This window comes from Macaca fascicularis, chromosome 3 (assembly GCF_037993035.2).
Source record: "Macaca fascicularis isolate 582-1 chromosome 3, T2T-MFA8v1.1".
Lineage (NCBI taxonomy): Eukaryota > Metazoa > Chordata > Mammalia > Primates > Cercopithecidae > Macaca > Macaca fascicularis.
Window position 1 is genome coordinate 166,711,198 of NC_088377.1, and position 15,520 is coordinate 166,726,717.

The 15,520-nt window shown below is 34.9% G+C and overlaps 1 long non-coding RNA gene across 1 annotated transcript in view; it reads left to right on the top strand.

Annotated features, from left to right (window-relative positions):
* Positions 1-11,564, top strand: part of LOC123572232 (uncharacterized) — a 30,086-nt gene extending 18,522 nt beyond the window's left edge. Inside the window, exons 3-4 of the long non-coding RNA XR_006696614.2 lie at positions 10,674-10,771; positions 11,153-11,564. This is a non-coding gene — a long non-coding RNA (uncharacterized lncRNA). The remainder of the gene's footprint in view (positions 1-10,673; positions 10,772-11,152) is intronic.
* Positions 11,565-15,520: the final 3,956 nt, after the last annotated feature.

Sequence of the window (15,520 nt, forward strand, 5' to 3'; positions counted from 1 at the left end):
ACACATTCCACTGATTATATCCATAATGCATAGAAGTAAAAAGCTTAAGACTGACTACAGCACACAAATATATATCATTTAATCTAAGTATCATCCTGCGTACTGCAGTTGTTTGTTTCTTACTAAGGTTGAATTAGTCACCAGCATTTACAATTAGACTATTTCACCGCAAAACCCACCAGTTATTGAAATAATTATGACTTCTCTTGAAAATTAAGTTCTGGCAAAACTGCGCCCCAATTCTCAAAAGAATAACTCACTAGACATTGCCCTCTTTAGATAGGACATGTGTTCTCTATTTTATCACACCTGACCTATTTTTACAATTTGCATTCCATTACCTACATAGTCCTATAATAATTTGAATTTAAAACTTCGATAAGTCAGAAAATTTAATGTTGAATCAAAAGCTCAATTAACTTTAAGGAATACAGTCTAAGCTCTAAAAATAAAGAAGAAAAAGACGAGTATTAGTGGAGAGGAGCAATTGGTATGAGGAAGAGAAAGAATGATTCATTATTTTCTGCAATCCAGCGGACCTGGGTGTTACATGTTGTTATAGATTTTAGCAATTTATTCACTTATGAGAAAATTCTTTGAACTTTTCAAAATGAGTTTTGAATTTGTAGTGGGATAACAGACAATATAAAAGTAGTATTATCTGTCTTTCATCTATCTCGAGTTAATTTTTGTATAAAGAAGGGGTCCACTTTCAATTTTCGGCATATGGCTAGCCAGTTATCCCAGCACCATTTACTGAATAGAGAATTGTTTCCCCATTGTTTTTGTCAGGTTTGTGGAAGATCAGATAGTTGTAGGTGTGCGGTCCTATTTTTGGGTTCTCTATTCTGTTCCATAGGTTTATGTGTCTATTCTTATATCAGTACCATGCTATATTGGTTACTAATGCAAACTAATGCAGGAACAGAAAACCAAATACCACATGTTCTCACTTATAAGTGGTCGCTAAATGATGAGAACACACACACCTAGAGGGAAACAACACGTACTGGGACCTTTCGGAAGGTGGAGGGTGGGAGGAGGGAAAGGACCAGAAAGATAACTGATGGGTGTTAGGCTTAATACCTGAGTGATTAAATAATCTGAGCAACAAACCCACATGGCACAAGTTTACTTATGTAACAAGCCTGCACATGCACCCCTGAACTTAAAAGTTAACAAAAATAAAAATAGCATTATCTGGACTGCATTCATAGTATTGAAAAGATCAGATAAATCAAGTTGTGGGCTAGACACACATTCTATCAAATAAGTAGAACTATGGGTCAATTTTCATGGCACCTTAGGAGTATGCATTTTTCTCTGAAAATGTATAGGGATGATTATATTATGAATGTATGTTCTCTAGCTAGTAATAAATACAGTACAAATTACCATGAACAATTAGTCATCTCCTTTTGTTATTTTATTTTAGATTCCAATTGTGAAAAAAACTTGTGCCTAAAGAATATAGTTTCTTTATAGAATTGTTTTGAAACCTACCATAGGTATTTCTGCCCAGGTAGGTATAAAGTCGTACCTTGGGGGCTATGGAGTATAGTTTGGTTTCATTAGTTCCATTTTTTATTAGTACTACCCTGGCAAAATGCCTTCCAAATTACCATAAGCAGAGATCTTTTAGTGACTCAAATTGACACAGGGTGATTGTTCCAAATAAGCATAAATGTAGTATTTAGAGAAAAATTTTAAATATAAGTCTTTATGGATCCAAGAATTCTGGGAAAATAATTCCATGTCTTTGAGAGGTGATTCTGTTGCAACTTTTCAAATAAATATAAATTCATATCTATGAAATACATATTAGTGCCTGGATGCATTTTGCTTTTATTTAGCACATGCTATTTGGAATAATTTTTGGAATACTTTGTTATTTGCATGTAGTTATAAAATGTAAGTAAATAAAATATATATTGAAATGTTTCAAAATATTAATATTGAAAAATAATTGAAAGCAGAAGCAGTCAGTAATAGTTGGTAAATCACTAATTCATTGTAAATGAATAAATATTTAAAGTAAGAACACTGTTTACCATCCATAAGAGTTTTTGTTTTATTCGTCTTAAAAATCAGAGATATTGGGAGTAACTCATAAAATTTTTAGTCAGAAGAAAGAAATATTACAGTTCCTTTTTTGGAGTCAAACAAAACATTGCAGTAAGAATCAATGTTCTAATAATTTTTAATGTATGCAGATTTTATAGATAACCTAGAAAATAATATTATCATTTAGAGGAGTTCTTTAGCACTTACTTATAATTTATAGTAGAATGAAAGCTCTGTATTTTTTTATTAGAAGTTTTAGTTATGAAAGACTAGAAAAAAGGCATAGTTTTCTAATCTGGTACTTTTCTTTTTCCCCTCCAATATGTTAGTATTAGTTGGCAATAGATTCTCCCTAGCTAACCTTAACTTAAATATAGATAAATAAAGTTTTTTTCTTAATGTAGTAATAACTTGAAGGTATTCCGCAATTGGCCTTAGCTTGGTTCATTGGTGTCTGGGCTGGTAATTTCTTTGGATGGTTGAATTAATCCCTCAGGCATTTAAGACATAACCAAAAGGAAAATATAGTGCTAGTCACATTTCTTCCTTTTTATTAAGCATGTAAAAGGCTTTTTAGTTTTCCTTTTGTGTCCCGTAAGTCAGCACCATGTCACATGATGCTCCTGGCCATAAAGGACATTAGAAAATTGAATATTTGTATTTATCAACTTTTACAGTAATAGGCAAACAAGGAGGTTGGGAGGAATTATTGACCACAACCTATGTCTAAATAATAATTTAGTTTAATTTGATTATGAAATAATATGTCATATAAATGGGATTGAAGATTAAATGTTTTTAAGAAGTCACTTTTCTCCAGTTTATTGCAATCACAATTCTAGCAGGGTTTGTCTGGGGAAAATTGACAAGTTATTTCTAATGTTTTCATGGAAAATCAAAGGCTATGAATCAAGGCAATCTTGAGCAAGAACAAAGCTGGAAGATTTATATACCAGATATAAGATTTATTATTTGACAATAGTAGTTAAGACTAAAGTATTAACAGAAGGGTAGACAAACTGAGCAATGGAGCAGAATAACTGTTTCAGAAATCACATGTATATGATCATTTGATTTGTAACAAAGGTGACATGGCAGTGCAGGGGGAAAAGAATGGTCATTTTAACACATGGTGCTGGGTTAAAGGTCTAGATAGAAATAAAAATAAGTGGCAATTCCCTACTTATACCATGCAAAGCAAATCATTTCAAGATGGATTGTAGGTTTAATAGGAAATAGAAAACAATAACGCTTTCAGAAACTATTATAATCTCTCTCTCTTTCTCTCTTTCTTGATTTCTCTTCAAATTTCTTTCTATCTCACTTCCTCTCTTCTTAATGAAGTACCTGAAAATTGTCCCTAACCATTTTATTAGGAGAAACTAGATTTAGATCTCTGAAGTTGTATAATTAATTGCTTGTGTTATGAGACTTGGGTAGGTCTGAGAGGAATGAGAGTATAAAGTGAGTCTCTAAAATCAGCCTATTGATTGCATGTAGGGAAGTTGCCATCCACCTCCTGCTTTTACTCCCATTCCATGTTTAAGGAATTATACAGAGGGAGATTTTGTAGTACTTGTGCGGCATCAGTTGGTAACAGATGTCCGAAGCAGTCATTTGTTTAAATAATCCCAGCTTTTACGATCGACGGCTTAATTTAAGCCATATGTTGAAAATAACACTTATTTCTGGCCACTGCTTTTCATGGTCAGGATACAAATGTATGGATTTTTCAAGTGCCTGTTTTTCCAGAGATTTTCTTAAGCAAATGCCATGAATTTTCCAATAGAATAAATACTTGAAGTTTAAACGGATAAATAATGAAATCTTCATCCCTCAAAGAGGGATTCTAGGGCAAAGTGCAAGATGGAAAATGTTGGGTGTTGTTTCAGGTGACAAAGCTAAACTGCTATGATTTTAGGGACAGGAAGAAATTCCTTCTGGGCTGAGGGATCAGAGGTGATTTTGTGGAGAAACTGACATTTTAATAGGAATAGGTAGTCAGAATTTAGAACTACAGAGATGTAGTTTGAGGCATTTCTGGGCAGTGAAAAGACCGTGAGTAGAGTGATACAGGTATGAAATCAATATACTCCAATCATCAAATATAATTTAAATAATCAGTAAGCTGATTAAAATTATTATAGTGAAAACCCATGGCTTACAGTAACAAAATTACAGAAATAAATGGGAATGAACTTAATAAAGAGGAAGGGTTTAAACTATCTACAACCAATGCCTACCTGGAATTTCTGTGATTAAACTGCTGAAAAAAAGTACGGGTTTGCACCATTCACGATTGTTAAAACATGATAAACTATTTAGAAATCATTCTCTCAACACCATGCCTGTTAAAAAGAATCCTCAAGACAAAAAAATCCATACCTAAAATAAATATCACAATGAAAATTACACATAATTTTGTATAGTACATGTGTTTAAATTAGTGTGACCATGAACTGTAGTTTCTGTGATAAGAAATCATTCAGAAAAGCTCAAAGTAAAAGTAGGTTGCATGGGACAAATAGGCATTTTATATTGTCTGACACTCATCCCTGCAGTAATTTAATGTTATCTTATATGAAGTAGGTCATTTTGTACAGATATAAACTTTCTGTTGTGTACTGTTCTCCCTTGACATCCATGTTATATTGACATTGTAATTTTTTCTGTAGTTCTCAGTAGTTCTTATGCCACCTCAATTTGTAAAATCACAAGGTTTTACCCATATTACAAATAAGCAATACAATGATTACCTAGTTACCTAAACTTGTCTATTTTTAATACCCATAGGTATAAAAAGAAATTTTTCTTTCTATATTTCATTCAGAAACATGTTATATGGACACATTTATTTATACCTAGAATTATATCAATTTTGTTTTATGTAAAGCTTTATGAAGTAGGTCAAACAGGAAAAAAAAACTTGCTAAGAAGTATGAAGGTAATATATATTGGTTTAGCAAAGACTGAATAATGTAGAACCTCATCTATCTCATTGCTAACTTATTATTTTTTACTTTTAGTTTTTCCCATCATTGTTAGATAAACACAACTAGGATAGAAACATTCTGATGTTGACATCTTATAACCAGGCCAGATAGATGCAGTTTATTAGAACTATGTGGAAAAATAGAATAGGTTTTTCAGAACTTACCTTGGAGGCAGAGTCTGGCATAGATTAAGATGTCATTTGGAGTTTAAGATTTTGCACACTGTCCTTTTGGTCCTTCTATTCTTTATGAGAAACCATTGATAGGCCAGAAGATAGATATATTTAGAAAATTTGAATTGGATGAGCACAGCATGTAAATAGAATTTTGTGTATGTAGGAGCAAGACACATCCAAATTCCTGAAATTGTTATATTCTTGAGTAGCTTTTTGTTTTGCTTTGGTTCAATAATTTTCTTTTTTCTTTGCATATTTTCAGTGTACATTTCACTTACTCATCTCTAAACTCTTTCTGAGAAAAATAAATTTATTTCAAATATGTTCTAACTTTCAGAATATGTCTTTGGAGCCCCTCTTTATCATGATCCTGGGATTTCATTTGCCTTTCCATGAGGCATCCTTGATGTTCTGGAATTTTTCTTGATTTACATCTTCATTTTGTTAAAATATATCCTTTAGAAGCTTCCTGGCAAAGGATACAAGCTTTCTGATTAATCTTTTGAGAACTTGAGAATTGCATATTTAAAAACGTACATATTCTACCTTCATGTTAGATTGAGAGTACAGTTCAGTATGGAATTCTAAGTTGAAAATTGAGAATATAGTGACTGAAAGCATGTTACGTTGGCTCCATCATCTTTTTTCTAGTGTGATTGTGGAAGAATTCAATGACATTTCTTTCCTAAATGTTTGTAACAGCATTCCTTGTCATTAATCTTTTCTCATCTCTCTTACTGAACACTTGGTGAGTATTCCAAGGAGAAAACGCATATCCTTCAGATATCCCTCTAGAATGTTTTGAAATTATTTTCTTTATAATATACCCCTCTTATTTTTTTCTGAAACTGTACTTATTCAGCTATGGCACATGCTGAATTGGATCCAATTGCCGTTCTACTTGCATTTTTCCTTTTCTCTCATTTCTCAAAGATTTTCCCCACCTGTATCTCACCTACAACTCTTGAGTATTATTTTTCTCCAATCATTATTTTCTCCAATTATTGTAAGAAAAGTCAGGAATACTGTACTGTTCTTACCAAACTAAATAGGCAATGACTTCTAAAATATTTGACAATTTATTAGTTAGAATAGTTTGTCTTAGATGAGTTTCCCTACAAGCAGAGTTTGAGGAGGGATTTTCATTCAAGTTGCTTATGGAGGGTGCACTCTCTGGAGAAAGAGAATGAAGGAAGTATCCTAGGTCAGGAGAAGGAGCTAAGCAAGGTTGCCCTTTAGTTGAAGTCCAGCTTCAGTCTGATCCCCTGAGAAGCTTTGGATAGGAATTACGCATGAACGTGGTTTCCATCTTGAGGAAAGTGGGCCTATCAATTAGTCAATAGTTAATGTGGAAGAAGGTCAGAGGGAATGTACAACTAAAGTCATTCCCTGAATAAAGAAAATCTGTGGGTAACAGCCAACAGTGGCAGTGGTGTGCATAGGCCTGCCTGATCAAGGAGATCTGCATGGAGCAACAGCAACATCTATGACACGTCTTTACCACTTGAAAGCATTGAATATATTCATCAGGCACACCAAACAGCAAAGTGTTTTATTTGGTTTATTGGATAGCTTGATACAAATGAAGGTGTTACATTTCATCTCAACAGTTTGATTTTGCAAAAACTTTAATAAGGAAGATGATCTTCAGTTTTAATAAAAGTAAAATTAAAATGTTTAGTATGCTATATGCAGTGTATCTACATAATTCGGCAAACTGTAACTTACGCTCTTTTAGATCTTGCTAAGGAGTCTGGATATAGGGAAAATGGCTTAGTCTTCAAAAGCATTTTTTTAAACAAAATTCAATTTATTTGTTGGTTTGCTCAAAAGTGATTTTTTGGTTTGATCATTTTGCTTTGAGCTTACTAGTTGTTTATGCTTGACTACCAGGCATATTGCAACTCAGAAGTGGGTAATAGTCCAAAATCAGAATAAGTGATTGTAACACAGCAGCCAAGATGCTGCCCAAAGGAGTAGTCATTAAGCCTTTCATTTACCCTCAGATATTTATAAAGCATTATGATTGTCCTAAATACTGGAGATTCAGATGTAAAATACATCGTCCTGATTTCAAGAGGTTTATATTAGAGTATATGTGTGTGGAGGGATGAGGAGATACCAGTTAACAAGCATAATTGAATAGCGTAAGTGCTGTCATGTGTGCTATAGACCTAGAGAGTGTCAGTAGCTCACCCAGAATGGGAGTAGGAAGTTAGAAAACACAGCAATAAAAAATTAACCTCGATTTTGAGTTTTAAAGCATGTGTATAATTTTATCAAGTGAAATAGTAGTTTTAGGCAATGAGTGTTATACTGGACCAACAGGAATCACTAAAGAATTTTGAGCAGGAGAATGTCATGGTAATATTTCTACTTTAGAAATAAAATGTAGTTTCTTAATTTAATCTATGTGCATTAAAGGGAAATTCTAGGAACATGGTGTCTGAACTCAGATCTGTGAAGTCTTCTCTTTTAAACCCTTCTTGGAGTGAGACCATAGCCATGATGGAGTAGGAAAATTGATGTTAACTGGTATAAGTAACTTTACTAGGTACCCTTAGTTGTGGTTTTGTTTATTACTAGCCTGTTTGGGTTCCTAGGGCTTCTCTAATTGGTGTCTTAGTCAGTTTGCACTGGTGTAACAGAATACCATAAACTGGGTAGCTTAAACAACAAACACTTATTTCTCACAGTTCTGGAGCTGCAAGTCCAAAATCAGGGTGACAGTATAATTAGGTTCCTGGTGAGGGTCCTCTTCCTGTTTTACAGACAACTGCTTTTTTGCTGTATTCTCAAACAGCAGAAAGAGAGAGAGAGCTCTGGTCTCTTTTCCTCTTATTATGAGGATGCTAATCCATCATGAGGGCACCATCCTCATGATTTTTTTGAACTTGATTACCTTCAAAGGCCCCTTCTCCAAATACCAATACAATGGGGGTTAGGGCTTCAACATGTGAATTTGTAGGGGGACATAAGCATTCAGTCCAAAATAACTGGTTTTGAAAAGTTCTGTCATCATCTCTTTAAATATTTCTTCTACTCTTTTATATCTCCCTCCTCCTTCTGAATCTCCAGTTATATATATGTTAGAACCTCTACCAATTTTCATGCTAATTTCTGTAATGCATTTAAAAAATTTATTTTAGATATTTTCCTTTGACCATTTTTACAACTAATATAGAGCAGATTACTAAATTGTGGTGTAGTCACACAATTTAGTACTATCCAAAAATGAAATGAGTAAACAATAGCCATCACAGCCCCTATGTCAAGATTTTGAGATTTAACCCGAACTTACCCTACAAAGTTGTTGTATGCACACAAAAATACATATAGTATAATTTCATGTGTATAATGCTCAAGAATGAACAAAGTTAAAAACAATAAATTCTTTTGATTATTCATAGGTGGTACAATGAAGACAAATGAATAGAAATAATAGGCAAGGGGTGATGGGGGGGTGTGCTGCCAAAGACATGATGGAGATGGGCACACAACTGGCTTTAAGGAAAGATCCATTCCTTAACCAGAGGACTATCAGTGTTGGTATGTAGGTGTTCATTATATTATTCTTATTGAAATGAACAGAAACAGTTTAAACATTATTTTGTCTATATGATATATTTTCTCCACACAACTAAAGAAAACAAAGAAACTGAAAGTCCAGTATGTTGAGTTTCTTGTGTGAGAGGTAGATAGAAAGGAGTGAGCCCAGCTGTGATAGACGACTGTGAAGAGGAGGAAGAGAGGGAAAGTTCCAGAAGGAATGAGTTACTAAGTAAAGAGGACTCATGCACAATGGTTTGCACAATGAAATAGAAAGTGACAACATTGAGCCTATCACTTGATACGGGTAAAGAGGGAATAAATATCCTTTGAAAATGCTATGGGAACAGCCATGTCACTGGGGGTATGCTTTGAAAGCTTAAGTCAGTGGCATGAGGAGGCACAACATAGGAGGATAATATTTTGGAAAACCATAGACAGGAGGTACAAACTATTTGTGAAATGAGATAAACACATTCAGTCTTGAAATCTTTGGCAGGACAGTGTGCAGTTGCCCTGTGTTTAGATTGAGGAAAGGTGGCTGTTTCTGTCTATTATTGTCAGGTCAAATAAGAGAAAAAATGACCACAAAATGAGTCGTTCTCTCTGCGGGGAAGAATTAGTTTTGAGCCAGTTTCTAAACTGATGAGTTTGGCCCTCTGACTTAGGTATTTATTCCTGAAGGTCCTAATGGCCTCATGGTGCTAGTGAGGACCTATTTCTGACAGTGGTGTATTTCTTCCAATTTGTAATCAATGCACATACAATGACCTTAAATAATTTATGTTGGGAAGTTGGGGGCAAAGGGAGGGAGAGCATTAGCACAAATATCTCAGGCATGCGGGGCTTAAAACCTAGATGACGGGTTGATAGGTGCAGCAAACCACCATGGCACATGTATACTTGTGTAACAAACCCACACATTCAGCACATGTATTCCAGAACTTAAAGTAACATAAACATGAAAATAAAAAATTAATAATTTATGTTATCTCAGTTCGGATCTAAGCTATGTGGGCCTCTCTAAGCACATAGATGATTTGCATACTCTTTTACCCTTTTATAGCTCTTTGTTTGAAAGAGGAGGTTGGGGGAGGTAGATCATTGATAAAAGTCTCTCTTACGTCTTTGCTTGGCTAAATCTTGCCCACCTTTCATTCAGGTTCTAGTTTATACATGACTTCATGAGGGAAGCCAGCCTTCATCTCTCATGTCTGATTTAGACACTCCTCTTATATCCTCTAGTATTCTGTCCTCTGTCAGAACGCTAATCACACTCAACTGTCATTACCGGCTTAATGATATTGCAATGTTTAGTGAAAATCCTCTGGATAACTTAAAATATCCTTCTCCAGTAGCCGTGAACTTTAGCAGCTCCAGGAAATCTTGTTGTCAAATATTTTATTTATGCCCGTCTTTGCACAATGCTGTATTAGGACAGCTTTTTCACATAGCACTTGAGAAGTTTTTCTTTTATGATTGACAGTTGAAGCCTGACAAGGGCCAGCCAACCAGTCAACACTGACTCATTTAGAGAACAACTTCATCTTAAACTGTTGAGAAGCAAGGGTGACAGCAGCGTGTTTCCACACTATTAATATGTTAAGAGAAGGCAAGTAGGGTTTTTTCCCCCAGCTAAGGCAATAAAACTAAAATACTGAAACTGTCAGGCTAAGCTAAGCAAGGATAGCCTGGGTCAGTATTTGGTGATGTCTCTGAGGAATACCTTCTGCAGAATAGCTATTTTAAGAAATAAAACAGTAACGGGCCTATCTTTGAGTCAGTCTTGCACTAGCCTTTTGGTTCAGAAAATGCCACACCAATGGAAATGGTGCCTTAACAATGATTCTTACTTTTGGTCTGTTATACGTGTGATTCTTATTCCTCGCAGGAGACTTTCCCATGCAGAGTGAATCATTTTCTGCAGTCCTAGAAGCTGGCGAATTCAAACTGAAACCTTTCAGGAGCAAGCGGTTTACAATTCAATGAGTAAGAGCAAAATTTATAATCCATCCTCTTCCTCCACTCTCCCAACACCTTATCAAGATGTTCTGAAGTAGCAAGGCCAGGCAGGAAAGGCCACTGTCTCATGCCAGAAAGGTTGGGGTATCATATACAAATTATAAATGCCTAACAAATGCTGAGAAGGAACAAAATTCACTAAGCTGCATATTTGGTATCTTGGGAAAATAAAGTGGAAATGAGCTTTTCTCCAAAAAGAGCGGACAGAGCAGTTTTAAAATAACCAAATAATTATTAAGACATTGTAAATGGTGATGTATGAACAAATGTGTCAACTAGCAATTACTTTGTGTGAAGGGGGCAAAATATTATATGTAAGTGTTTAAAATTGTCATTCTCTTCATTCAGGAATATTTCTGTATTTGTCTCCTTGACTCTTGAGTTTTGTTGTTGTTAATACTGGATGAAGAGGAGACAAGATGGATCTGGAGGAGCACCGACAAGCAAATGACAGAGTCCTTTCAAGGAGGATGGAGAAACGTTGGCACATACTCTAAACTGAAAGACTCCTCTGATAGATGTCAAGCAGAGAAGAGATTCTCTGCATGTTTGGAGCAGTGGGCAGGAGTGGAGGAGGAATACCTGCATAGACAGGAAAGTGTGAGAAAATATGCATGCCAGAAAGTAAGGGATGTAGCAAGAGAGAGATTTGAAAGCTGCTGCTCGAATGCATAGATACTTTGAAAGACACACAATTAATACCATCACTGTAGACTGCAGTAAAGATGACTTTTTAGTGCATTTTGGATGTCAGATTGATGAGTTTCAGTTTGTGTACTTGTTCATAAATCAACACTTTGCCGAGACTGGCTTAGAGAAAGTACAGTTATATTCAGGGATGATATTCAAAACAACATATATGAACACAGACCAATAAGACAGTTGCCTGACCAATTAGGATGGAGGCCAGCCTTCATGCGAAATGGTGTGTAGCCACTCACGACCAGTTTTAAATTTCAGATTACCATTGTGAGCTCTTAAAAGAACAGTATTGTTCTTAGTTACTTTAAACAGAGTCAAACAAAACAACGAATGCTTTTATTATATATATCTCATGATCCATATTATCATTTTTCACAATCATTAAAAATTTGAGGCCACAGAATTAAATGAAACTCCATTAAATCTTAGGGCTATAATGCTATAGCAGGGTACTTCATATAATTGAGAAAAAAATTTAAAGAAGCCAGGGACACAGAGTAAGGCTTAAATATTTTAACCTTGATTATTTTTCCAACATTTAAAAAGCAAAAAAATTATTTAAAAAAGTTATTAGAAATATAATCATTAGACCAGTTAAATAGCAAATGAAGATTTACCAACTTTTATTTGTTATTTTATATAAGTTTCCATAGCTTTTAAATAAGGATAAATTGCTTTAGATTGTGCCTAATAAAAAGATTTAGAAGAAAATAATTTTCTCATTATTAGCCAATAACAGATCTGATAACTCTTAAAAGCTAAATCATTTTGAATAGAAACTTCTCATATGATATTGCAATGGGTTTTCTAACACCTTAAAATGTAATATTAGTAAAATAAATTTTGAGATATAATGATGGCCATCATGTTTTTCTGTCACCCAGGCTGGAATGCAATGGTATGATCTCGGCTCACTGCGACTTCTGCCTCCCGGGTTCAAGCGATTCTCCTCCTCAGCCTCCTGAGTAGCTGGGACTACAGGCATGCGCCATCATGCCCGGTTAATTTTGTATTTTTAGTAGAGACGAGGTTTCTTCGTGTTGGTTAGGCTGGTCTCAAACTCCTGACCTCAGATGATCCGCCTGCCTTGGCCTCCCAAAGTGTTGGGATTACAGGCGTGAGCCACCATGCACAGCCCGTACTATTTTCTTTAGAGACAGTAGGTTCAGTGGATTAACATAGATGTTTTGGGCCTGTACTGTTTGCCTTGAATAGTACTAAAATTTAATATATTTTAATAAGGAAATAGTGGTATTAAAATTTACAACTTTTTTGTAGAATGGTAGAAAAATATTTCTAAAAAATACTTTATGGCAAGTTACAAATAAGAATGGGCTGTTTTAAAGGTAATATATAATTGGAGGAAACCAATTTAATATTTTTGTTTCTCTATATCCATGCTGAGCTCTAAAATTCTGTGGATACATAATTTGGCCCTAAGTTGTGATTAATTGATCATTGTAAAAGAATGGAAAAAAATGACAGGGAAATAGGAAAATAACTTTCGACACTTACTAACATTTATGTAGATTTGGTTATTTTACCAAATTTCACAGTTTGGTGTGATCTCAAGGAACATGTAACTGAAATTTGCACAAGCCATCAATGGATGATGTGTAGGTAAAGTGAGCTGTTAGGTACACAGAGGGAGCAGTTCTCTGCAAACCTATCTTCAGTAGGTTAAGGTAAATAACTCTGAAATCCACAAACAATGTAGCTATAAAAATAAGTGTCCTCATATAGCAAGAATATAAGACACACATTCAGTTCATTTTATACTTCTACTTACCTTCTCTCATGTATGTATATAATACTGTTTGGATGTTTGTCCCCTCCAAATATGATGTTGAAATGTGATCCCCAAAGTTAGAGGTGGGGCCTGGAGGAACATGTTGGGTAATGGAGGCGGATCCCTCCTGAATGGCCTGGTGCCCTTTTCATGGTAATGAATGAGTTCCACTTCTGAGTTCACAGATTGTCTAAAAGAGTGTGGCACCTCACCCTCCTCTTGCTTGTTCCCTCTCTCTCCATGTGATACACTTGCTTCCTCCTTCACCTTCTGCAGTGACTGGAAGATTCCTAGGCCCTCATCAGAGGCTGAGCAGGTGTTGGTGCCATGCTTGTACAGTCTGCAGAACCATGAGCTAAAATAAACCTCTTTTCTTTATAAATTACTCAGTCTCAGGTATACATTTACAGTAATGCATATGAACTAACACAGTATAGAAACAGCAATGAAAGACATTTTTGATTACATTACATTTTGATATTACATTATTGATTCTTTTCTAAGTCACAGTAAAGCTCTCACCCTATTAAATACTATTAGTTACTTGCTGGCTCCAGACCTGAAGCGATATGTTGAAGTCCGGTCATACTTTTATTCTTATATTTAATTACTAATTGTTTATTTTTTTGATCAAGGCCAGGCTTTAGGGGTAGCATAATGAAAATAATACATCATTAACTTTAATTTCCATTTAAGACAGGTAATTTCTAAGAACAACATTGACCTTGACTAAAATTAATGCAGAATACAAGTCTGATGAGTATTACTTGCTCCATAAAGTAAGATTTTCAAGAGTCTTAGCATTTCTAAATTCAATTCCCAGATTCTCTTCAATCTCAATCTTAAATCAAATTCTAACTATAGACTAGGCATACTGGCTCACATCTGTGATCCTAGCACTTTAGGAGGCTGAGTTGGGAGGATTGTTTGAGTCCAGGAGTTTGAGACCAGCCTTGGAAACAAAATGAGACCCCATCTCTATAAAACATTTTTTAAAATAAAAATAAATAAAAATAAAAATTTCTAACTTTAAACCAAACTCTAATAATTTTATGGTCTCATGAAATTAACAAAGTGGCAAGTCAACTCCTTGATCATCAGTTCAAACTGAGATCTCTTGTCAAATTTATTTTATGACTTGAAAATTTGGACCATTGCTTGGATAGTTTTGGTGAGGTAGGGGCTCCTAGGAAAGAGTCTGAACCCCCTAGATGGGTCATATGGAAAACTCAGCCTTCCTATTCCTTCCTAGAATATTCTTCCTCCCTGTTAAAATTCTGCCTCATTTTCCTACTCAGGAACTTTCAAGGAGACAATGGAGTCCCATATATCTTTGGTTATAGACTTTGGTTACAGCTTTTGATCCCAAATAAGGGGAAATGGCTCTAGTGCCTATGACTATTTCCTGCCCCTATAAGTAGGAAACAGCTATTAAAGAGAAGAAGACTTTGCTCTTCTTGTATCTTTTACATCTTTTCCTTTTTTACAAATACATCCTATAACTGAGAAATTCATTCTTTCCCTAATGCTTACATGCTGCCATGTGGAAGAGAAGATCATTGCAGGTAGTTAATCACTGGCACTGCTTTTATAATATTGCTCTCAGATAAAGTTTTCTGACTGGAAAATGAACTAAATTTATTTCTTATTGATAAAAGGATTTTCACTTATTTCTTATAACTGACACAAATATGAACAATCTCTATTCTACAATAAGTTGTAATCTTGCTATGCATAGTTAGCAATTTTGCCAGCATGCATTAAAAACAATATAGGAGGCATATGTATACATTCAATATACTCTAAAATGTGAAGGAATAGATATCACTAAAAGTGAAAATTATATGCTAGCAGAATGCCAGCAATATTCTAAGTCCTACATTATGCTTCTGGAAAGCTTGGTCTGGAAATACCACTGTTGAGTATGGTAGTAGGAGGTAGGGGTAGTTAGAAGAGTCAGAGTTAAAAGTAAAAAGACAAACACAAATCAAAATCACAATGAAATACTATCTCATGCCAGTTAGAATGGCGATCATTAAAAAGTCAAGAAACAACAGATTCTGGAGAGGATGTGGAGAAACAAGAACACTTTTACACTGTTGATGAGAGTGTAAATTAGTTCAACCATGTGGAAGACAGTGTTGCAATTCCTCAAGGATCTGGAACCAGAAAAACCATTTGACCCAACAATCCCATTATTGGGTATATACCCAAAGGGTTATAAA